Below are 24,088 nucleotides of genomic sequence, written 5' to 3'. Positions count from 1 at the left end.
GAAAAAAATCTGTATCTGTACCTATATATCTAGATATGTCTATAACTGCCCATTCATCCATTTGTATGGATGGCTGTCAGGCAGTGGTGAGAGCTTGGAGAAATAAAGCTGGGTGAGAATGGCAGACAGTGCTGGAGACTGAGGATGTATGCTGTGCTCTTCAGCTCGGGCGGTGAGGGAAGGAGGTGACATTCATACAGGGACTTGAATGAAGTGAGAGGATAAGCCGTATGAATATCTGTGATCTGGAGAAGGTCTCTGTTCCTAGTCAGGGACTTAGTCATGGCCATTTTGTAATGTTGCCGGAGCCACAGTTCGTAAATGTTAGCTAGCAGATGGATGGATGTACTTGGACCTGGGAGTCAACCAAGCAAATAATTATTAAGCAGTGTGCTGGGAGTGACAGAGCCGTGCTCAGAAGTCTGCATGGGCTCAGAGAAGAGAGGGCTGGGAAGAGGTCAAAGGCAAGAGCGAGTTTAGAGAAGGCTTCGCGGAAGATGACACTTGAGTTGGGTCTTGAACAGAGTTCCACGTATGGAATTGGGGAAGATATAGAGGCAAACGGGCAGATTTGGAGGACACAGCATCAGATTTGGGGTCAAAGTGGGCCACGAAAGAGAGGCGCATAGCCCCATGACTTGTCATGGGGAGTGGTCAACAAACCCAGGACAGGTGAGCTAAGGTCAGGTGTGTTCTAAGAGGATGCATTCATTAATCTGACCTTGAATGCTGTCCTTGGGGAAGAAAAGAAATGGGAGAAAGAATCTTGGGTTTTCCCCTTTTCTCCCCTTCCCAGGTGCCCCCTTGAGAGCGTTCCTTCCCCACATCCCCCTTATCCTGCGTCCTTTTCTGATTTTAAAGACCACTTCGGCAAGGTTCCTGTTCTGAGAGCTGTTGCAGAAGTCTCTGCCATCTTGGCTGGAGTTTTGAGAAAGAACTCCACTGTGTGGTGCCACGGGGAAGGGACCTGGTTGTGATGCCTGAAAGCTTGGGGGAGAGAGGACGGGGCTCGGCCTTTGCTTCTGACCCAGGGTGAGGCTGTCTTGGTGCGGGGGTGGGCAGGAAGGACAGGCTGTGGCTCTCCTAAATGAGGGGTGTGGGCTCTGAGGTCACCCTTGGTCTGGGCGCTCATTGGGAATGGGACGAATGAGCAGCGGGGACTGTGCAGAAAAGCTCTGGCATCTTCCACGTGCAGCTTTGGCATTATTTTGGTTTTAGTGTGTTTGCCTTCATTTTCTCTAATTTATCAGAGCAGGTTTCCTCCACCTCCCACTTTAAGTTTTACGTGGAAGGCTTTATAAATGCAGTGATTCTGCAATAAGATTTCTGTCGTGTATAATAGCTTTTTTAAAAAAAATTTATTTATTTTTGGCTGTGTCGGGTCTTCGTTGCTGCACATGGGCTTTCTCTAGTTGCGGCGAGCGGGGGCTACTCTTCGTTGCGGTGTGTGGGCTTCTCATTGCAGTGGCTTCTCTTGTTGCAGAGCATAGGCTCTAGGTGCACAGGCTTCAGTAGTTGTGGCATTCAGGCTCAGTAGTTGTGGCTCATGGGCTTTAGAGCGCAGGCTCAGTAGTTGTGGTGCACGGGCTTAGTTGCTCCGCGGCACGTGGGATCTTCCCGGACCAGGGATCGAACCCATGCCCCCTGCATTGGCAGGCGGATTCTTAACCACTGCGCCACCAGGGAAGCCCCATGTATAATAATTTTTATTCTTTAATACTAAGTCATTGTATTCCTTTGTGGTGTGCACATTCCTCTGCTTAGTTAAGCAGAGCTGTCCCAGGAGATGTCAGGAAATTTCAGTACCCACCTCCTTCTCTCCTTCCTTAGAGTGCAGCAGCTGTGCTCCCCTTTTCCTTGTGGGGTGGTGGTTGTAGTACAGGCCTCATTACAGGACTCCACCGCCGAGGAGTATTAGGATTTATTTTTATTGATAAATTATACTTTACATTACTATGTGAGATTTAGTGCCAGCTAAGAATATTTTATTAAAGGTTCACGTACCCTTGGTTTTGTGGTGATGCAGATTTTTACACATTTCTTGAAATTTTTTTTTTCCTGAAAGTGAGGAGCGTTTGAAGTGATTTTATTCCTCCGGCCTTCATTCGGAGGGTGTCCTCACGCGTGCCCCGGTGACACTGGCCTTCTGGGCTCTCTCTGGTGTAAGTGAAGATCCTCTTCATTGTCTCTGTGCCACCAAAATCCTGTTACTTGCTCACTCATGTCAAAGGTTTAGCAAAGCTCAAAGCCTTTGATTATGAAGACTGAAGCTTAAGGTACACATACCAGCAGTGACCCACAGGCGTTGTGGTATAAGCAAAGGCTGCCAGCCCTTCCCGCAGTAGGGGTCTTGGGGGCGCGGCGTGGGGGGAATCCCGGCAGAGAATTGCTAACAACACACGAGAGGGAGTACTTTCCTGGAAAGTAGCAAGGAATGCCTTGTTTGTTTTGGTCTCCCCAGCAGATATTTTTTGACTGGGAGTAGATAAAATAATGGACAGATAAATGCTTTTATGTATATGTAAGATAAGGAAAAGGGTAAATATTTAAACTGGGGAAGCTGGGCTTCCTAAAGCAAGCTATCCATTTTACCACTAGAGCTACCTTGCTTAGAGGCCGACTCTCCCTTTCTCTGATTTCTTGCCTGTGTTTTCAGGAAATTGCAAATCCTTTAAAGGAAAGGCATTTCCACAATGGTGAGTTGGCCTGTCCTGATGGTGTAACAGCCCTGCCCCTCAATGAGCTTCACCTCTGTGAAGGCGATGCCATGTGAGGGTCTTCAGGAAGCATTCCATAGGTCAGACAGGCTGATCCCTGGACTTCAAGGGGTTTATCATTGACGGCCAGCCCGGGAGCAGGGTCTCTAGTTGCTGTATATATGCCTTGGCCTGTGTGAGTCTGAATTACCCTTTGGTAATTGGTTTGGAAATCTTTTTAATGAGTAGACGTTCTTTATTTCGAGTTTTAATCTTGGCATCTGTTTTTCAGAAACACTGGTCTGTTATTACTTAAAGTTTATTCCCAGATTTGGAATGCAGACTGCTAAGAAATGTCAAACAGAAAGGGCTTGTCAGCACTTACAGTCCAAGTTCCTCACGGGGCCGCCTGTTTGCCTGGCATGTGCCCCAGCTGTGCTGTGCTCACCTGCCCTCCTGTGACAACCTGGATCTGTCAAATCTCAAATGACCTGTTCTTGAACAAGTGGTTGTTGGAGTATTGGATGAGGTTTACCCATTGCCAGTGCCTGATGACATTCACAACTGTTTCTCTCTTGCAAAATGATCACATATCTATACTCAAGTTTAAAAAGCAAGCAAGAATATTAAGAGTAGTTGTCGGGCTTCCCTGGTGGCGCAGCAGTTGAGAGTCCGCCTGCCGATGCAGGAGACACGGGTTCGTGCCCCGGTCTGGGAAGATCCCACATGCCGCGGAGTGGCTGGGCCCGTGAGCCATGGCCGCTGGGCCTGCGCGTCCGGAGCCTGTGCTCCGCAACGGGAGAGGCCACAACAGTGAGAGGCCTGCGTACCACAAAAAAAAAAGAGTAGTTGTCATCCGGAGGAAGGTTTCTCAGAATTACTTAAAGAGTTCTTTATTTTTTATTTATTTATTTGTTTGTTTGCTTATTTATTTAAAAAAAATTTTTTGGCTGCATTGGATCTTCGTAGTAGCACGTGGGCTTTCTCTCTAGTTGCAGTGAGGGGGGCTACTCTTCGTGGCAGTGCGTGGGCTTCTCACTGTGGTGGCTTCTCTTGTTGCAGAGCACAGGCTCTAGGCATGCAGGCTCAGTAGTTGTGGTGCACGGGCTCAGTAGTTGTGGCAAGTAGGCTCAGTAGTTGTGGCTCACGGGGTTGAGAGCGCAGTCTCAGTAGTTGTGGTGCATGGGCTTAGTTGCTCCGTGGCATGTGGGATCTTCCCCGGACCAGGGCTCTAACCCAGGTTCCCTGCACTGACAGGCGGATTCTTAACCACTGCGCCACCAGGAAGTCCCTAAAGAGCTCTTTAATTGTGCACACTCGCTCCATTAGCCTCCTCCATCACCTGTATTCTAAGGATACTCCAGGACAGAAGACATTATGCACCGACTTGAGGACTCTCCTGCGAGGACAGCATAACCACCACCCCGTACTCTTCCCATGCCTGCTGAGTCACCCTTCACCTCTGGTGTTTTCTCCTCATTCTGGAATTCCTGCTGTCATCTTGGCTTGATGGTTTCCTCATTCCTATCAACCCAGTGTTTCTCTCTTTCCCATATTGTGCCTTTTCTATCTGTGGCAAATTTTCCTAATGCGATCACCCATTCGTTTACATGATAAACATTCACGAAACATCTGCCCTGTGCCTTGCACTGTCCAAATGCAGGAGATAAGATCCAAGTAGGCTATTCTGTGGTACGCAGATACTTAAAAACTTCCCCTTTAACAGATTCATGTTGATGTGGCGAGTTTTGAATTGAGTCATTTCTCCTTCCTTACGAGTGAAAGGAAGTCTCTGTGATGAACATTCAGCTTGTAGTCTATGAGGTCTTTGGAAACTTGAACTTCAGTCATTCCCTGTGTGGCTGAGTGGCAGGGCAGGCATTGTAGAGGTTCAAGTTCCCAGGATTTCACATGAGTTATCACAGTCCAGCCTTTGGCAATCTGCCACCCTCTACTTGGTAGACAGATTCGTGAAATTTGACGCTCTTACGTCTTTCCTGGAAAATCTTGTAAGGTTCAGCAGTCCTTCAGTGGCTGACCCATTTCTGTTAAACTCCTGTTGTCAGACCCAAGGTTATCCCGGACCTATTGTTAGAATAGTCAGTGCATTCCATTGACTTTTTTTTTTTTTTTTTAACTCCCAGCATAGGCTTTGAGTGACAATTTATACTTTACATGCAGAAATGAGACACTGCTCTTTTTTCTTTCTTTCTTTTTTTGGCTGCATTGGGTCTTCTTTGCTACGTGCAGGCTTTCTCTAGTTGTGGTGAGTGGGGGCTACCCTTCATTGCGGTGCACGGGCTTCTCATTGCAGTGACTTCTCTCTTCTTGCGGAGCACAGGCTCTAGGGGTGCAGGCTTCAGCAGTTGTGGCGCATGGGCTTAGTTGCTCCATGGCACGTGGGATCTTCCCGGACCAGGGATCGAACCCATGTCCCCAGCATTGGCAGGCAGATTCTTAACCACTGCGCCACCAGGGAAGTCCCGGGACACTGCTCTTTGTGTATATTATGCTGCCACTAACTCCCCTTAAAATGTGAACCAACTGCCTCAAGCATTTATTGTATCAACATAGCAGTAAAGTAGGATTTGGACAATTATTCCTTTAGTGGACACATGTAAGTGAGAGAAGTGTCTCTACCAAAATATATAGAGTACTTCTTAGTGAGGTAGAAGGGGTGGTTTGTGACAGTAGTAGGGCTCTTACCATATTTTGCTTTCAGCTCATCTCCTTTGGTATTTGCTTCCATGCTTCACATCTTTGGGACCCATCGTTGCCCCTGTCCTTGATGAATAAGTATGGTCTTGGTTGTTGCAATATTGCCTAGTTGGAAATACCCTGGACTTGGGAGTCAGAAGTCCTGGGTTGGAGCCCAGATTATAGCATTTACTGTGTGATTCAATTTAAGTTGTTCAAATTCCTAGTCTGTAAAATGGGAATAATAAATGATGTCTGTTCCCACCCCCACTCCAGCTACCTTCCACTCCTAGTGTTGATCAAATGAGAAAATGAATTTCAAAGTGTTGTGTAACTTACACAGTGCTCTGCCATGGGACCCCCCCATCCTTACCAAATATGGGCTTTGTGAACTACCCCAGGGTTCATGAAATGCCTCTTTCTGTTACAGGACGGTTATTGAGACTTTCCCCTTCTACGGGCCTCTGTGATCACAAGCAGCTGCCTCTTCACCCACACAGAGGCAGCCTGGACCTCTGTGGGACAGCTGTTTATGATGACATTCTTTCTTCAGTTAAGCTGAAATCTAGCCTCCTAACTTCAAGATAACTTACACTTCTTGGTTCTAGTTTTACAGAGTAACAAGAAACAGTTCAAATCAGTGCATGTCAAGTTATAGAAATTTATAACTGAGAAAGGGGTCTTAAACTCAGCTTCCTGTTTTTGGCAATTCAATTCAATAAATAAGAGCTGGGGCCTGTCACGTGGGTGCTGTGCTCCGGCACTAAAGGCAGCTATTGTTTCTCCTCCTGATCTCCGGAAGTGGAACCAAAGGGCAGGGAACCAAATGGGGATGAATGGGAAGCAAAAACTTTTTAACTCCTTAATATGCAAAAATGTGGTGGTTTGAATTTTTTTAAGAATCCTTGCTAGAAGAAATAGTACCTGTGTTTATTGGGCTCAGCAGACTACTAATGTACAAATGAACATATTTACAAAATAGAAATAGAGTCAAAGATGTAGAAAACAAACTTATGGTTTGTTTTACCAAGAGGGGAAGGGAGGGAGGGATAAATTGGGAGTTTGTGATTGACATATACACACTATTATATATAAAATAGATAACTAATAGGAATCTACTGGGGACTTCCAGTGGTTTAAGACTTCACCTTCCAAGTAGGTGGTGCGGGTTTGATCCCTGGTCGGGGAGCTAAGATCCCACGTGCCTCCCTGCCAGAAAAACAAAACATAAAACAGAAGCAATATTGTAACAAATTCAATAAAAACTTAAAAAATGGTCCACATCAAAAAAATCTTTAAAAAAAAAAGAAAAGAATCTACTGTATAGCACAGGGAAGTCAATACTCTGTAATGACCTATGTGGGAAAGGAATCTAAAAAAAAGTGGATATGTATAGGTATAACTGATTCACTTTGCTGTACAGCAGAAACTAACACAACATTGTAAGTGGACTATACTCCAATAAAAATGAATTTTAAAAAATCTACAAAAATGAAGACAAAAGATGATAAATAAGAAACACGGATATTTCTTTTTTTTTTTTTGTGGTACGCGGGCCTCTCACTGTTGTGGCCTCTCCCGTTGCGGAGCACAGGCTCCGGACGCGCAGGCTCAGCATCCATGGCTTACGGGCATAGCCGCTCTGCAGCATGTGGGATCTTCCCGGACCGGGGCACGAACCCGTGTCCCCTGCATCGGCAGGCGGACCCTCAACCACTGCGCCACCAGGGAAGCCCAAGAAACACAGATATTTCTAATTTTTATAAGCTGCCATGTGTTTAACAACCTGTAAATGAAAAACATATTTTCACATAGAGAAATGGGAAAATGGTGATATGGCAGCATGATAATGCCTTTGTGAGTGCTGCACTTCCAGCGCAGGGGGTGTGGGTTTGATACCTGGTCTGGGAGCCAAGATCTAAGATCCCACATGCCTGTCCGCCAAAACACCAAAACATAGAACAGAAACAGTATTGTAGCAAATACAATAAAGACTTTAAAAATGGTCCACATCAAAAAAAAAAACTTTAACGACACTGTAAAGCAGCTGTACTCCAATAAAAATTAATGACAAAATAATAAAATAAATGGGTATATTTAGTACCTACTTCAGGGCTTTTGTGAGAAATAAATGAGTTAATTTCCATGAAGTACATAGAACAGTGCCTGACAGTTAATGCCTAATACATTAACTATTTTTTATGAACTTTTGAGGACTGTGAGATTTGACATATTTTTAGTCTACTGGATTTTTTTGAAATAGCATTAAAAAATTAAAAACTGTAACACCCTATTTACCCACCATATCCAATAACAGAATTGGCATGGTTCATCTTTCTGATCACTTTGGTGGTTTCACAAGATGGGACTTGGCTGTCAGAAAAGCTTTATCATGATACTGAAAACTTACTCCCAGATAACATACTTCTTTGGACCTTAGACCAAATTTATGTATTCTAGGAGGTGCTTTTTTTTGGCAGTATGAGTTTGAAGAACTTTAGGGGGGAGTCAGGATTCAACCCTGCCTTCTCTGTTGTTAGGGTCTCGATATCTGCCTTAACTGTCCAGAACTTTTGCTTGCCTTGTATGTAACAAAAGAGATTTTTTTAAAATGTTATCTTTGATTTGGAGGTGTGCTAATTCAAGTATTTTTGTGACCCATTTAGCTTTTAGAGGTAATGAAACATTGATCAAGAACTTCATTTATAACAGACCAATTCATAATAATCCTAGTGGCTTATTTCACAGAAGCTGTTTCCAGATAAAAATACTGATCATGACTTCCCATGATGTTTCCTGAAAGGGTAAAATTAAACTGTGGGAAATTCTTGGAATTTAACTAGTAATTAACTTACAAAGAACCTTTAAAAAAAATCATAACTCCCCCAAGCTATTATATAACAAAGGACCTTAGGAGTTCAGAATTCTTTTATGTATGTATTTTTTCTTAACTGAAACCCAATGAGCATTGTCCAGTATCTTCGAGTTTGTAACTGAACTAAAATGATTTCTTTAGATAGAGGAGCCTTTGAGTCCAGTATTGGCTTTTAAACCTCAGGTCCAGTCTGGATTTATACTGATGCTGCACATGTTAACCTAGTTATCTGGATGTAAGTTTACTCACGTACTGTATTATGTTACAATCCTAAATGGCATGATTAGGCTCAACATTTTTAAACATGCAGAAAGCACAATTTAATTTTATCTGCTAGTCAGTTTCCTTTCCAGACTTTTACTTTAAGGAATGTCAGATTTCTATTTGGGGAGGTGATGAATAGACTACATAGAGTGAAAGGAGTGCTTTCAAGGGGCCACATGGCAGAGTGAAAAGAGCATGATTTGGAAACCCTGGATCTGTGTGATACTGGGGAAGTTTCTCTGCTTCTTTAAAAATCTGCTTCCTGGGCTTCCCTGGTGGCGCAGTGGTTGAGAGTCCTCCTGCCGATGCAGGGGACACGGGTTCGTGCCCCGGTCTAGGAAGATCCCACATGCCACGGAGTGGCTGGGCCCGTGAGCCATGGCTACTGAGCCTGCGCGTCCGGAGCCTGTGCTCCACAACGGGAGAGACCACAACAGTGAGAGGCCCGAATACCGCAAAAAAAAAAAAAAAAAAAAAAAATCTGCTTCCTCATATGTTAATGGACATAGTCTCTGTCTGGAAAGGTTATAATCTGATGCCACACAGTCCTAGGTGCACAATAAATTCCCAACAAATGGCAACTGTGATATTTTATATAAGAAATTTGTTCCATTTATGTTTAATATTTCGAAGTAGTGCTGAAAGACATTTTGGTCTATTTTGTGACGGTATTAAATAGCCTTATAATTTTAAAAGGTTATCTAAAGACTTTGAGAACACCAAAAGGAATACTTGATTTTGGAATAAACTAACTAGAAACTAGAAACTAAACTAAACTAAAGAAATTCTTCTTCTCGATTCCTCTGTTTACTATGTGAGGGTTTTAATGACCATTTCCCCATTTCTCCAATTTTTGACATCCTTATGAATTTAGCTTTAAAAAAAGTTAACAGAATAACTGAAAAAGGATATAAAGTGCTGCCAGGATGGATTCCTCATTCACAATTTTATATTTCATTCCATAATTCATTTTTGGATTATTTGAGCTTTTTATGTTTGTTCATAAAGTTCCCTCAAGGTCACAGGTTGTGTTTTCAAGTTGATCCCCTTGTGAGGGGAAAGGAAAGGATGTCGTAAGGTGCGTGTTCACGGGCTGCACCTTCCTCCCTGCTCTCTCTTATTTTTTTCTGGTTCATCAGTGGTTTGGACTTTGGGTTAGTACATCAGTGTTCCCGGGAAGGGGTGGCTACATTTTAATGCAAGCTGAACTTATATGCAACCTGGGGGCCAATATTTGAAACACCACATATTTTTCTTTCTTTTTTTTTTTTTTTCTTGCGGTACACGGGCCTCTCACTGTTGCAGCCTCTCCCGCTATGGAACACAGGCTCCGGACGCGCAGCCTGAGCGGCCATGGCTCACGGGCCCAGCCGCTCCGCGGCATGTGGGATCCTCCCTGACCGGGGCACGAACCCGCGTCCCTGGCATCGGCAGGCGGACTCTCAACCACTGCGCCACCAGGGAAGCCCGAAGCACCACATATTTTAATGAGACATAAAATTGTATGGTAAGCCTTCCTTGTGTGTTTAAAAGAAAAAAAAAAGTAATGTTTTGTTCAATTTGTTTCTCCAGGTGGCATTTTTCTGAAGTTGTTCATTGAGACTTCCCAGCATTCCTGCAGATATAATAGGTGAGTCAATGAAATCAGATACCCTTACTACCAGTGATTCTTTGGAAACCCTTTCGAGGTGGGTGGCAACTTACTTCTTGAAAGAGATGCAGTGTTCCAAACTTCGGGGCCCTGAATGATAAACCCTAGTTTTTTTGTTTTTGTTTTTGGCTAGAAATACCACTTTGATGAACGTACACAAATGTTGTAAAGGACCCTGTAAAGTTTCACTAATGATACTAAGTTTAATGCTGTAAATTCCATACCTTCAGTTCTGACATGGTTTGTTCTGTCACCATTTACAAACAAGTTTAAGACCTCTTTATAATGGGTACAGCTGGCTTTAAGTTGTCTTTCCTTTTGAGCTTCTCTGGGGATCATTCACCCTTTGTTATCATTTCTCTCTGAAAGGGGAAGTAGAGATGGCCAATTCGAATTACCCAATTTTAGTTTTTGTTGACAGCATGGGTAGAGGAATTGCCTAAATAAAAATTGAAAACAGTTGACTAATAGGTGATTTATGATTAACTCTATAGATTTGAATTTATAAAGGTCACTTTGGGAGAATATTAGTAACAAATAGGGGCTGAGTAACCTCCTACAGTATGCATTCAAGGAAGTCAAAGTGGAAAGTTAAGTAACTGTCCCCAGAGACTTTGATCCAGCTCTGCTTCTCAAGAGGGAGAGGCCTGTCCAACCTGGTCCCATAGGGGCCTTGCTCTTGTCACGAACTTGAGGGTGGGGCTGAGGCCAAGGGAACCAGTGCATGGTATGTACTTGGGACTGACCGACACCCTGTCCAGGAAGGTCTGCCACGTGCAGGGGATTTGAAGAGTATTTTCACAGATACCATCTCATTTGTGGAAAGGTGATCTTGTTAAAGATTCTGGGGAAGGAAAAATTGCTCTTATGTCGTGAATTGAACTATTGATTTTTCAAATGTTTTTGAATTGTCCTAACAACTGCTGGTTGGGTTAGGTGAGGAAGCTTGGCTTGTTTTTTGTCTTTTTAAATGGTAACTGTAAGCACTTACGAGTTATGAAATTATTTGAGCAAAGTTCCTGCTCATGGGAAAGCCGAGGCTGACCCGAGACAGGTGGGTATCCTGTTGGCACTTTATCCAACGGATCATCTTTAAATATCTGCTCCATGTTTATATAGTGGGGGTGGGAGAAACTGATTGTCTATTAATAAAGACTATTAATAAAAAAGACATACCTTTCCCTGAACATTGAAAATAAAGGGTTTATTACTTGTGATTTTCTGAGCCAGGTGTTCATAAACCTGTTTAAAATTTGGCTAATAATAACAATCTGCCGTGCGCTGTTCAGATCCAGAATTCTAGAGACCTGCCAGCCAGGTGATAATTGGGGCTGCTGGTGAGGCCTGCTTTTGCTCATACAGTTCTATGAGGGGAATATTCTCAACCGAGACAGGCTTGTGCTGGTGAGGGGTGTTTCTTTCCACGCAGAGGCACTGTCTGCTTGAGTGAAAACAGGTCTGATTGCCATTTTGCCTGTTATGTAATGAGTCGAGTGCACCCCCGAGTTAAGTGGCTCCATGTTTCCAGTGTATTCCAATGATGATTTAGTCCCCCTTTGTGAGTTGTCACCCTGGATCAGTTCCAGGCTGGCCTGTTTAATCCAGCTCTGGGGAAAAGCTAATTCCATCTGCCAGTGCCTTCAGCAGCTAAGTCGTGTTTGCCCTTGAAATCCCTGTCTCTGAAGATTTAACCAGATAAAACCAACCTGCTCTGTATCTCTTTTGGTTTTTGTTTTCTGAATTGTGAATTCATCCCAGGTAAATACAATAAAACTTTACCAAATCAGAAGACATAAGAACAGCCACTCTGATTAACAGCATCTAAATTATGAAGAAATCTGATCCTACCTTCTGCTGTACATGGTCGCTCATGTTATATCAACTTGGTAGAAGGTTTCTCTTGAGCAAAGAGAGTCACTGCGGTTTGGGGAGAGTCTTATCATCAGGAGGCCCTAGGCTGAGGCTCCACCTCGGCCGGACGCAGACCTGGGTTGGAATTCCAGCTGTGGTGCAAGCTGGCTGTGTGACTGAAGGCAGCCTTCCTTACCTGATGGAACTCTCATCTCTTTATATGTGGATACGACTTCCTTCCGGAGTGGTTTGGAAGAGTGAACAAGGCATGATGGCAGCATGCGTGGTACATAGTAGACGACAGGTACCCCCTGCCTGGCTCTTGACCCCAGGCATCTTAGAAAAGGCATTGGACACGAGGTGGAGTGACTGCTCTGCTGGGTAGCTCCTGTGTCTCCCTGGTAAAGTACAAGGCGATTGCTGCTCTGTTCTGCCCCACCTACTCCGTGAGAATTGTGAGGAGCCTTTGAAAAGTAGGAACTTAGGGTGTGTGGTTAGAATCAGAGGGCTTCTATGGCAGGCTTTTTTTTCTTTCTTTCTTTCTTTTTTTTTTGTGGTACGCGGGCCTCTCACCGCTGTGGCCTCTCCCGCTGCGGAGCACAGGCTCCGGACGCGCAGGCTCAGCAGCCATGGCTCGTGGGCCCAGCCGCTCCGCAGCACGTGAGATCCTCCCGGACCGGGGCACGAACCCGTGTCCCCTGCATCGGCAGGGGGACTCTCAACCACTGTGCCACCAGGGAAGCCCTTTTTTTTCTTTTTAATCTGACTTTCTGGGCTTGAATCCTAGCTCTGCACCTTATAATTAGGTGTATGACCTTGAACAAATTATTAACACCCTCTCTGGCTCTCACCCTATCTCACAGGATTGCTGTAAGATTAAATGATGTACTGTGTGTAGAGTGGGGCATATGGAACTAGTACCTGGTGAATCTCAAGAAATATGCCAGTAAATTTGCCAGAATACTTTTAGCAGGGAGACAGAGAATCTGACTCAAAAGAACATCCGTGGTTTTAAAATCTCTCCAGTTTGAACCTCGGCTAACTGTGCTGCCTTTTCTATCATGTTATGATAGTTTAGACCAGGGAAGGTCATCTTTGTCCTGAATAAACTTAAGAGTGATCATATGCTGCCATGTGGGACTCACTCATTCAGAAGGGCAGAGCATTGGGAGTTAGTCTTCCTGGATTTTCTTCATGAGTAAACAGATCTTTCCCCATCTGGAAGAATTCTTACCAGAATTGACGAGATTTGCAAAGTGAAAGCTCTAGACCTGCATTGTCCAATATGGTGGCCACATATGTCCACTGAGTATTTGAAATATGGCTAGTATGACAGAGGCACTGAATTTTTAATTTTATTTAATTTTAGTTCATTTAAAATTTAGAAGTAATAGTTAATTCAGTTATTGGAAAACTTTTACATATGTGTGGGACAACTTGGGCATCTACTTTTCAACTGTAAATTTTTTAAAGTTTAAATCAGATCAAGTATTTCTGATGAAAATTTAGTGCCTGAGTTGAGATGTGCTGTAAGTGCAAAATACACAACAGATTTTGAAGTGTTACTGTGAGAAAAAATTATGTCAATAGTTTAATACTTTTTATATTGATTCTATGTGGAAATGATATTTTGGATATTTTGCATTAAATACATTATTATAATTAATTTCTTTTTGCTTTTTTAATGTTGCTCCTAAAATTTTAAAATAATGTACATGGCTCACAAAATTCTATTGGACGGTGCTGCTCTAGACGATCCTTGAAAGAATCGGATAATTTCTAATTTATTAAGTGAAGTACAAGTTTTTCCAATAGACTGCAGATTATGAAAGTGGTTTTTTTCTTCTTTTAAGTGTTCTGTTTCAGTTTACCAATTAACAAGTTTAGAGGAATTTTTTTAAATGCTTAAAATTGGAAAGAAAAAGCACCTAGCAGATGTGTTACCTGAACCTCACGTGGTACAGCCTGAGGCTCCATTTAGATGTCTTGGCTGTAGTCTTTCCCCTCAGCCTTCTTACGAAATGTACGAAGGGAGGCACTCACCACCATCCACCAGGATATGAACCCACACACTGTTTTTCAGCTAAATATTCTGCTTCCTTGATGATTGTTGGCTCTGAAATTTGATGCAGATACCTTGTTCCCCAGGTCACATTTTGCCATGCCCAGGAGATCGGTTTAGGAACTGTCATCCAGGAGAAAATGACTTTTAATCACCTATAGCAAGTAGCACTCCCTTCTTACTGTAGTACCAGAAATACAGAGATACATTCCTAAGGGAATAATTGCTGGCTTGATGTTTACTTGTAACTGGTGTGTGTATGAAACGTGAGGAGATAATACAATGAAAGTCATCGGTATTCTGTTTCACATTTATGCCCTGGGTGACACTTAAGTGTATTTTAAGTGGTGGGGGGAAGAGTGTTAGATTCAGAATCATCTTGGTCTGGGTTTGAGTCCTGGCTGTGTCACAAAGTGATGGTAGTGAGGTTTCCTAACTTCTCTGATTGTGTTCCTGTGTAATTGGTGCCAACAAACACCAGTCACTTTCCTTGTCAAAATTCTTCCATTGTAAGTACTTTATCTGTGACACCCGCACCCCTTTCTGTAAGAAACATGGCAAATACCTTGCCGTCCTCATACTTTTCCATACTGAGCAAGTGAATGAGAGAGTTTACTTTCCAGTACTGTAAACTTTATCTAGGAATTAAACAGGATTTGATATTTATATATTAGATAGAAACCATTATCAAATTTCATGAAGAATCTGAAATTCACTGTTTTTAAATTACAGTATTAGAGAATTCATTTCCACCAGCAGCCTGAAAGCAGTTAATAGTAGAGGAGAAGCACTTAGTAAGAGAGGATATTGTAGCCTTCTCCTTTTACTGAGGGTAAATTGGATGAAATGTACATTCTCTGGATAGAAAATGATAAAATAAAATATAAGTAGGCAGTGGTTTACAAGATTTAGCAAAAGCCAATCAAAGTAATTAAATGCATTAAAGACTTAAACTGAGTGCAGTTCTTTTTCTGTTTCTGTTACTTGCATGTTGATAGGTTGTCTTTTTTCTGGTCAGAAGTCTGGCTGTAGACACTGTGCCTGTCTGAAGGAGAGTCCTGAGCATTCTTCCCAGCAGGGGCATTCCCTTTCTATGAAAAGTGGCTTCCCTTGGTAGACTGTAAACCTCCTGAGGGCTGGTCTGAGTCTTTTATTATACCCTCTGTGCCCAGTACAGTGTCTGATGCATGGTAGGTGCTGAGTGAATATCAGCTGAATGGATGGAGGATAAATGATGCTTAGACTATAGAGCTGGTTCTGTAACATTCTCTGAAGAGAACTCTACTTCAGGTACATTATAGGCTGCCCAACACAGTGCCTGACACGTGTTACGTGCTCAGTAAATGTTGGGCAAATGGAGGCGTGAATGTGGGCTTAAGTATAACTTCCAATTTATAAAGGACTTTTGGGAGTATGACCTGTTTGTTTATTTTTTTGATATTTAAAAATATCTTTATTAACATGAGGTCGGAAATAATTTCTTAAGAAACAAAGAGCGTGTCATATAGGAAACAATTGATAACTTTGGCTACATTAAAATTATGAACTTTAGCAAAAGGCTATATAGAGAGTGAAAAGATAAAATATTTAAAACACTTATAAATTCACGAAGGAGAATATGTAAAGAATGCCTGTGAATCAATACAGAGGATAGGCAACCAACTGAAGCAAAAATCCAGGAGTGGAGAAGGGTGGCGAAATACTTGAACAAGCACTTCATAAAGAGGAACCGCAAGGAACCAGTAAAATGAAAAGTTGCTCAACCTCTTGAGTAATGTGATTACAAACCCCCCACAAGATACACCCTCACCTCCACTTGATAAGCAAAAGGTTTTTAAGTCTGATAATGGCAAATCCTGACAAGAATGTGGAACAGCATGAACTCTCAGATACCAATGGTGAGAATCAAATTATTAGATTCACCCACTTTGTTTTTTTCAACTTTTACTTTTTTTTTAACTGAAAAAAAGTTGACATACAGTATCATGTTAGTTTCAAGTAAACAACATAGGGAATTGACTTTTAAATACATTATGAATTGATCACCATGATAAATCTAGTAACCATCTGAATATAACCCATTTATAATTTGGGAAGCAAAGAAGGTTCTTTTAAGCAGAGAGTTGAAGTTGAACATTAAGAAGGCACCACGAGTGACAGATTGACCAGAGGCCAGGAGCCCAGGTAGGAAGGTGTCAGTGGCAAGAAACGACGAGGGCTGGGGAGGAGAGGATGGGCAGGGCTGCAGCTAACTGATGAAGTGCAGTCCCGGGGGAAGGGGGAAAGGTGCCTGTGAGGTTGCTCTGGGCAGGGGCTGGGGCAGCTCTGTGGCAGAGGGAGGGAGGGTTGCAATAGGGTAAGATTAAAGTACAAGGAGTAGATGTTAAGAGAATTCCCACGTGGTGGCCTCAGTTCTTTTGAGAAGTAGAAGTTCATCTGCTTTGGGGAGAGGAGGTGAAGCCTGGGGTTACAAAGAAGAATCCGTGATCCCCTACGTGGAAAGGAACTCTTCTCAATGCTGATGTAGCCATCTTCCTATGAATTCTGGTTCTTTGACGGATTATTACACAGGGAATTCTGGTTCTCCGTCTGATGCAGTTGGTCCACAAGGACCTTCAGGATCTCGCGTCCGTAGACATAGTTTTGTTGTGATCAGATGCCTAAGTCTATGAAAAACGCTATTTGCAAACCCTCCAGCAAGTTGATTTGGTTCCAGCTGGTACCTCTCTTGTCCGTCCCATATACATGGAGAAATGCCATAATCCTCATGTAGAAAGCTTTTCTGCTTTAATGGTCCACTCTTTAAATTGTTCCTTGAAAGGAAGGGGGTGAACTGACCTCAGGTGAATGAATAGACACTGGGATAGTGTAGAGGTGTCTCCCTCATTATCACCGTAAAATATATTTATGCTTTTACATGAAGCTTGTTAATATAGGTAAATAGTAGCTGCATACATTTTTATTTGGTATTCTTTTTTTTTTTTTTAATCATCTGCCATGTCAAACCACAGCAATCCATGCTTACAACCAAAGAAGGCCGTAATATAGCTCTGAAGTTCCAAGATCCTGCCCCCATAAACACCCTCTCTACTCTTTGAAATGTCATCATGGCTTTGTAACAGAAACTGACTGCTTCTGAATTAAATATTGATTTAATCTACACTTCCTTTTGGATTAATTCAATAACTAAAATAAAGTGTTCGTAATCTTTTCCCTCTTGTGCTCTCACCCTGTGGGGAGACCACTAGTCATACAGCGGTCCTCTCCTTCCAGACACCAGCATCCCCTGAGCCACGGGGCAGCCATTTACCAGGTATTATAGGGCTGGGGTGCCAGGCAACCTGTAGAGGTGGGACTGGCCCCCAATCTCTGTGCCTTATGTTACCAGCCTAGAACAGGCTGTGAAAAACTCTTAAAGCTAATTGGCAAGCTCAGATGGACTTGGAAATGTACCTGACTTTGATCCAAATTATTCTATATACACAGCCAAGTTGTGTTAGGAAATGGACACTTCCTGTCATTAACTCACAGCTAATGAAGACAAATATGACTGCAAATCCACTTTAGAAATCTCGTGTGACTGGTCTGTAGGAGCTGAGTTCTCTCTTATTGCCTCACTGCCTCATTTCTCTCTTCTTCCTTCTTTCTCAAACTGCATTCCTGATTCAATTAAAGTTCAATCTATTTTTCTCCTGCTGTTCATGGAATGACTATGGATTGGAAAGGCACATTCAGACTAGGGTGGTGGTCAGCTGCTGTCATGGACTCATTGTTCAAGGTCAGAGTAACCAGTTTATTGACCATTTACACCTCACATCAAGTATATTTAAGTCTGCCCTTCTAGAAACTCAGGCATTTTGGTACGAGGGTAGTTACAGAGAAAGTCACTTGGGCAAAAAGTCAGGAATTACATTTTTATTTAGTCTATGTTTTATGCTTGTATATTTATGTCATCTGCACATCTTAAAGATGGTTTTTTTTTTTTTTTTTTTTTTTTTTTTACCTGCTCAAAGGTCACACCTCAGTCCTTCTTGTGCCCTTGAGCACTGTATACTCTTGAAGCCAAGCAGTAGTCCTTATGTACTTACTCTTGTGGCTGGACTAGAATTGCCAGAAGACGTTTGTATGTGTTTTTCTCCCGATTATCAAAATAATCCATGTTCGTACAAAAAAGTATAAGCAGGAAGGGAAAAAATAATCAGTTCCTTTAGGGGTCACCACTGCCAATCTCATGACAAGGTTTTCTTTTTGTACATTCTTTTCTTCACATAATTGAGCACTTATTCTGTATGTGACTTTATGTTCAGTTACTTTTTTGTTTAATATTATAAGCATTGGGTTTCCCTGGTGGCGCAGTGGTTGAGAGTCCGCCTGCCGATGCAGGGGACACGGGTTCGTGCCCTGGTCCGGGAGGATCCCACGTGCCGCGGAGCGGCTGGGCCCGTGAGCCATGGCCGCTGAGCCTGCACGTCCAGAGCCTGTGCTCCGCAACGGGAGAGGCCACAACAGTGAGAGGCTCACGTACCGCAAAAAAAAAAAAAAAAAAAAAAAGTAGTTGATGCCAAAGACAGAAATGTGAGGACGTCTTGAGTCTGATTTAGTAAATTGGCCCCTGGCTGCTCTGTATCTTTGGATGAATCACTGTCCTTTAGTGAGTGAATGTAAGAATAATCAAGTCTAAGAAACAGATCCAGCAGCCAGACGCATGAATCCTTCTCTCTACCCCTTGTCAGTCACTCTCCCCAGCACGAGGGAAAAAACAAAAGTAAATGGGATCTATGTTCAGTTTTGTATTTAGCATCCAGTTTGCAGTGTGCCTTTGCTGTGCACTGGTGCCCTTCTCCAAGTGCAGGGACTGGGATGAGGGTCTGGTCCTTGAATTTGGGGAGATTGCTCTTGTCGTTTCCAGTCTGATAAGTGCTGTCACCCTAACAGCCCTAAATCTTGATTTGACCTGGCCTTGCCCACGTGAATCTTCACCCACTATTGAGACCATCATAGTCTAATGACCAGAGTGTTAGATTTATTGTTTCCGTATCATAGCCATCAAAAGCTTCCAGTGGAGAACCTGGTTTTGAGGATGGATGATCTCTTTTCTTTCTGCATGAACAGAAAATTGTATGGGAGGGTACAGATCCGTGGCCAATAGATAAGTATTAAAGTAGTTCTTGAGTGGTTCGTCAGCCCCTTGTGGAAGAATATTGGTTATGCTATTTTCACTGAATTTTAGGCTTGTGAAGGTTTGAGTGAACCCTAACATCTGTTCTGTAAGAATCAGAGCTTTTGTCAATGCTCAAAAATATTATACCTGAAGATGAAGACTCCAACCCTTTGTGTATCAACTTTGAGGAAAATTTTTTAGGGCTAATCAAGATGATTTTGAGTAGAAGTTTCTCCACGTCTAATTACCTGAGAGATAACCGTGGTGATCTTTAGTTTTATGACCTCAACGCAGGACTTCTGGGAGTATGTGCCAGTCTCACACATTAGAGAGTACTTTGGACACATATGACATTTCTGGGATGTTCCAAAAGACAAAAGTATGCTAAGCTAGAATTGTTCTCCAAATCCAAGATTCATGACCACACTTTGCAAAATGGTGTTAAAAGTTCCTTGGCTTCTGTAAACATATTTGTTCATCATGAAACGAAGTTAAACAGGATTTATTTTCATTGTACTTCTCAGAGGCTTTACATGCTAGTGAGTACAGTGGCTTTTCAGGGGTGGCATATAGGATACGGCATTTGTCCTGGGATCCCTTTGATCTGAAAGCACCTGCAAGCCGTCTCCCAGAACTCATGTCACTCTGACACAGTGGGGGAGATGCTGACGTAGTAGATTTAAAGTCTTCCCATCCAGGACTGGAGCGTGTTTCCCTACCCCTTGAATCTGGGCTGGACTTCTGACTTGCTTGGAGTGATCGATACAGCCCAGGTATCCTGTGAGTTCCAGAGTCCAGTTCTCTAAAGTCCGGCAGTTTCACTTTTGCCCTCTTGGGACTTTGCCCTGAGACCTGCATGTGAGGAAGCTGGTCTAGCCGATAGGAGGATGAGAGGCCGGTGGAGGAGAGCCTAGATGCCCCCATCAGCAGGCAGTGTTAACTGCCAGATGTGTGAACGAAGCCTTCGAGGGCCTTTAGCACAGCTGACCTAACTGAGAGCAGTGCGTGAGTGAGCCCAAGCAACACACGGAATTGTGAGGAGTCATAAGTCACTGTTGTTTTAAGCCACTAAATTTTGAGGCTCTGTTACACAGCCATAGTCAATGGATACACTAACATAAGCAGTAGCACCCAACAAAAACTTTGAAACAAGACTGAAAAAATATGGTTGTTTATCTAATCAGATACTTTCTATGAAGCTTTTCTAGCTTAAAACTAAATTTCTGGACAGGGATTTTCCAGAAACCCGAGTCACATGAATAGTTAACAGGAACCTACAATGTCTGGCATGTGATTCGCAGCACCGGAAAATGGCATCTAATCACAGACGGAGTGGTGCAGGGCGGTCGTGCTAACGCTGCCTCCGGAAGGTTAGAGGAACTGAAGGAGTAGTTGGAGCCCGTTCACCTGACATTTTCCCGAGGGCTGGCTGACAGCTATCCCTGAAGGTGACCAGTGTCACTTAGGGCTCATCCTTCCAGCTTAAATATTAGATTCCAGCAGACATCTGTTCCACCTGCCGACCAGCTATGGGGATATGAGGTCTCATGATCTCGCCAGCATTCCCGGCATAGAGCTAGTTTAATTTTTCCTGGCTCCGTGGAGCAAATCTGATTAGCAGATGTCGAAGGGGCCCGTTTTCGGCAGGCCCTGGTGAGATGTGGACGTGGACGAGGCCTGGGTGCTGCCCATTGCCAAGGCCTGACTGTGGAGGGCCCGGGCCTGGCAGCACTGGGTCCTGGGACATCACACCCACCGTCCTCTCAGTGCTCCAAAACCAGGAGGAGCTGTGGACGGGGACCTCAGGGCTGCAGGCTCGTGCACTGCAGCTGGGAGGCCTCAGTCAGAGCCATGTCAGTCGCTACATCCGGGCCTTAAAATGCTCGGGCTAGAGGGTCGTGACAGTCAGGCCATAGCCGTGCTGGCCGCAGTGAGTTGGGAAGAGGCAGAGGATGCAAGAATCATGGGAGCTGGAGCTGGAGAAGACCCAGTTGGTCATGAAGCCTCTTCCTCCGTCATGACCAGATGGTTCCCCTGGGAAACTCTGGAGCGCTTTGTAAAATCTGTTTCCGAATGACTCAGGCTGGGAGTCTTCCAGCTGTTCCCTTGGGACACGAGGTGGCTTTTTCTGTGAAGGAAATACTTTCCTCACGATTGGTTGGGACCTTTTGTTGGTTGGCTGCAGCCCCATCACTCCTGGCTGGTCTCCCTTGGACCACCCTGGACAAGTCTCCCTCTCCCTCTTGCCTTCCCACAGCTAAATCTCCATCACACTTCCGCTGAGCAGCAGTGAAGCAAAGGAGGAGGGGCCTGCTTCCCAGTCTCTACGCTTTCTGAAATGACGACTTTCTCCAGCTGCTTCAGTCTTCTGACCCCCTACCCCGAATCTCTCTCATTTTTTATCCCTGTTACATTTCCCATATGTGAACCCTGTGCTGGTAGTTCACAAGCTCTGTGAAGAGTTTATACTCCATCTCATGGCCATGTCACTGTCACTGAAAATTCTTTGGAGTTTTGTTAGATTAGATCGACCCTGGTTTATACGTCATAGCCCAATGGGTGCAAAAAACTCTAAATGGAACTCGGCTCCTCCAGAAACCAGTTACAGCGATATCCTACATCATACACAGCGACTGTCACGGCCGTGTGAACACCGTGGTCCTAGGGCATTTCTTTTGGGGGTTGATGTATCTCAGGGTAAGTCAGTAAAACAAAGAAAATAAGCCTGTGTGTCTGCACAGACCACAGCCATGTTAGGGACATTTGGTAAGCAAGGGAGCGTGGTTTTGTGGGTCTCTGACTTTGCTGTCACTGATGAAACTGGGACACGAGAAGCCAGAGCTCTGCAGTGTGACTTCACGGTCAGGGCACGTGGTGTTTGTGGGCCATGAGGACCAAGCTGCAAGAGCGGTTTAGATCAGGGTTTTTCTGAGCACGTTGCAGAGTGTGGCAGTTCCTGGGGGCATTGTAGGGGCTCACTGGATGTAATGGTTGTGACAGGAGCAAGGTGGCCCTTGTCAGCCTCTTACTTTTTAATCAGCACAGCTCTGCTTTGATCTGTTTCATACACAGAACTGGGGTTGCTTGTCAGATCCCGTTTGATAAATAGTGTTCTACGCTCAGAAGAAAGTTTGCAAACCGCAGGTTCAGAGGACTGACTTCTAGTAAAAACAAACACAGAGAGAAGCCTCTTTAGCCGAGCAAGTAACGATTACATTTCTGGGATCCACATAGATCAATCCGCAGACATTTGGAAGCAGCAAAAAGCAAAGAACTAAACAATTAGATGTTTCTGGGTAACTGCTATGTCATCAGGAAACTCTTAGTCAATATAAACAGAACATGTAGACTGTGACCTAAGTGGCAAGGGGAACAGGAGGCCAATTCTGGTCATCTGTGCAGGTGACTGTGCCAGAGAATGTCGTTCTTAAGTAAGCCCCAGTGAGCCATGGAGCAGGGGTTATAAGAGTCACGTGATAAAAGCTCCCATTACTGAGAGCTTTCCATTTGCTGAGAGCTGTGCCTCGGATACATGTCCGTGGTAGTAAATGTAGGTTCTATTATTATCCCCATTTCATACATGGGGAAACTGAGGCTCAGAGATCGAATAACTTGCCCAAGGTTACACAGCTGATAAAGTAGTGGAGCTGGGGTTAGGTCCCTTTGGTTAGAGTTTATGTCTGTAAATGTTCTGCTACATTGCCTCTCTCTGTTAGTCCCTTTTCAATTTTTATACACGTGCGTGTTTTCCTCCCTAATGGTTTTGCTAAGTGGAGTACCTAAGGATACCTAGTTTGAAAAATGTCTTTCTTGTCATAGTTACAACTTTATGATCAACCCGCTCCAAGACGGGTCCCTATAAAGCTGAAATGTAGTGTTGTGTGTAAATGATCCTCATTGGTTGTAAGAAGAATGTAGAGAAAAGGAGCTAACGGTCTAACCTCACGGGGGGGTACTAACACTAAGCAGGCGCGTGCAGCTCTGGAAGTGTGTGTCTGTGCCCGGATTTAATGGCTCACAGTCACTCCACAGTTTTACTGGTACAGGAGAAATTAGGACTGTTGAGGCCACGGCAGCAGGTCGCGTTGCTAAGGCAGATGGAATAACCTTTGCACAGGTTTTAAGTTCTTAAATGTTGGGTGTTTTTCTCAGATGGTACCTCAGCTTCTCCAGTCCATCCTCTGTGCCACACACGGCCTTCACAAAGGCTGGGTAAGGGTAGTCTTTGTGAGGATCTGCTGTTCACTTACTTCGTGCCCTTCCAAGCGTGTGTGGACGATTCCTTATTTCTGCCAATAACCACATGGTTCCAGTGAGAGCGTTAGGTTCTGCTGAAACTTCTCTCCAGTCAGTTGACTCTGCTGGAGCAGAGTAGTTCCCTAAAGAGTGAACTTAACAGGCATTTAGTTTTGTTTTTGTAGGTGCATTTGGAAAAGCTGGAACTGTTTGAGTAGCTATTGCATAGCACATCCAGGCGGCTTGAACCATCTGCCTCCGTGCAACACACCAATTTTAAACAAGACTGAAGCCCGTAGTGCGTTTCTCTCATGGAGCCAGCGAGGCCCCCCGGGAGAAACATGAACTTGTGTGGGTGCCTAGGAAGTATTGAGCAATAACTCTCTCAAGTCACAAGGGCCCCATTTGCCTAGCAGAAATTTATGAACAGGCCCCTAGTGGCTTATACAAGTTCATTTTTCTTTCCCAAGTGCCTCAGTCACTTCCTGAAAGTAATGTTTTCATCGAAAGATTTGACCATACTGGATCTTTACAGAGACGCCTGAGAAATCCCACCCTTGACGCTGTAGCGGGTGAGGATGACTTTGCTGAGATA

The 24,088-nt window shown here is 43.8% G+C and overlaps 1 protein-coding gene across 4 annotated transcripts in view; it reads left to right on the top strand.

Moving 5' to 3' along the window:
• Window positions 1-24,088, top strand: part of LHFPL2 (LHFPL tetraspan subfamily member 2) — a 179,646-nt gene that overhangs the window by 90,360 nt on the left and 65,198 nt on the right. For all 4 annotated transcript variants that reach the window (XM_060295926.1, XM_030846437.2, XM_030846447.2 and 1 more), the window contains one exon: window positions 10,105-10,162. The gene's annotated coding sequence lies outside the window, so the exon portion shown is untranslated. The remainder of the gene's footprint in view (window positions 1-10,104; window positions 10,163-24,088) is intronic.

This window comes from Globicephala melas, chromosome 3 (assembly GCF_963455315.2).
Source record: "Globicephala melas chromosome 3, mGloMel1.2, whole genome shotgun sequence".
Lineage (NCBI taxonomy): Eukaryota > Metazoa > Chordata > Mammalia > Artiodactyla > Delphinidae > Globicephala > Globicephala melas.
The sequence above is the reverse complement of the archived record's forward strand: the minus strand, read 5'-3'. Positions and strand labels throughout refer to the sequence as shown.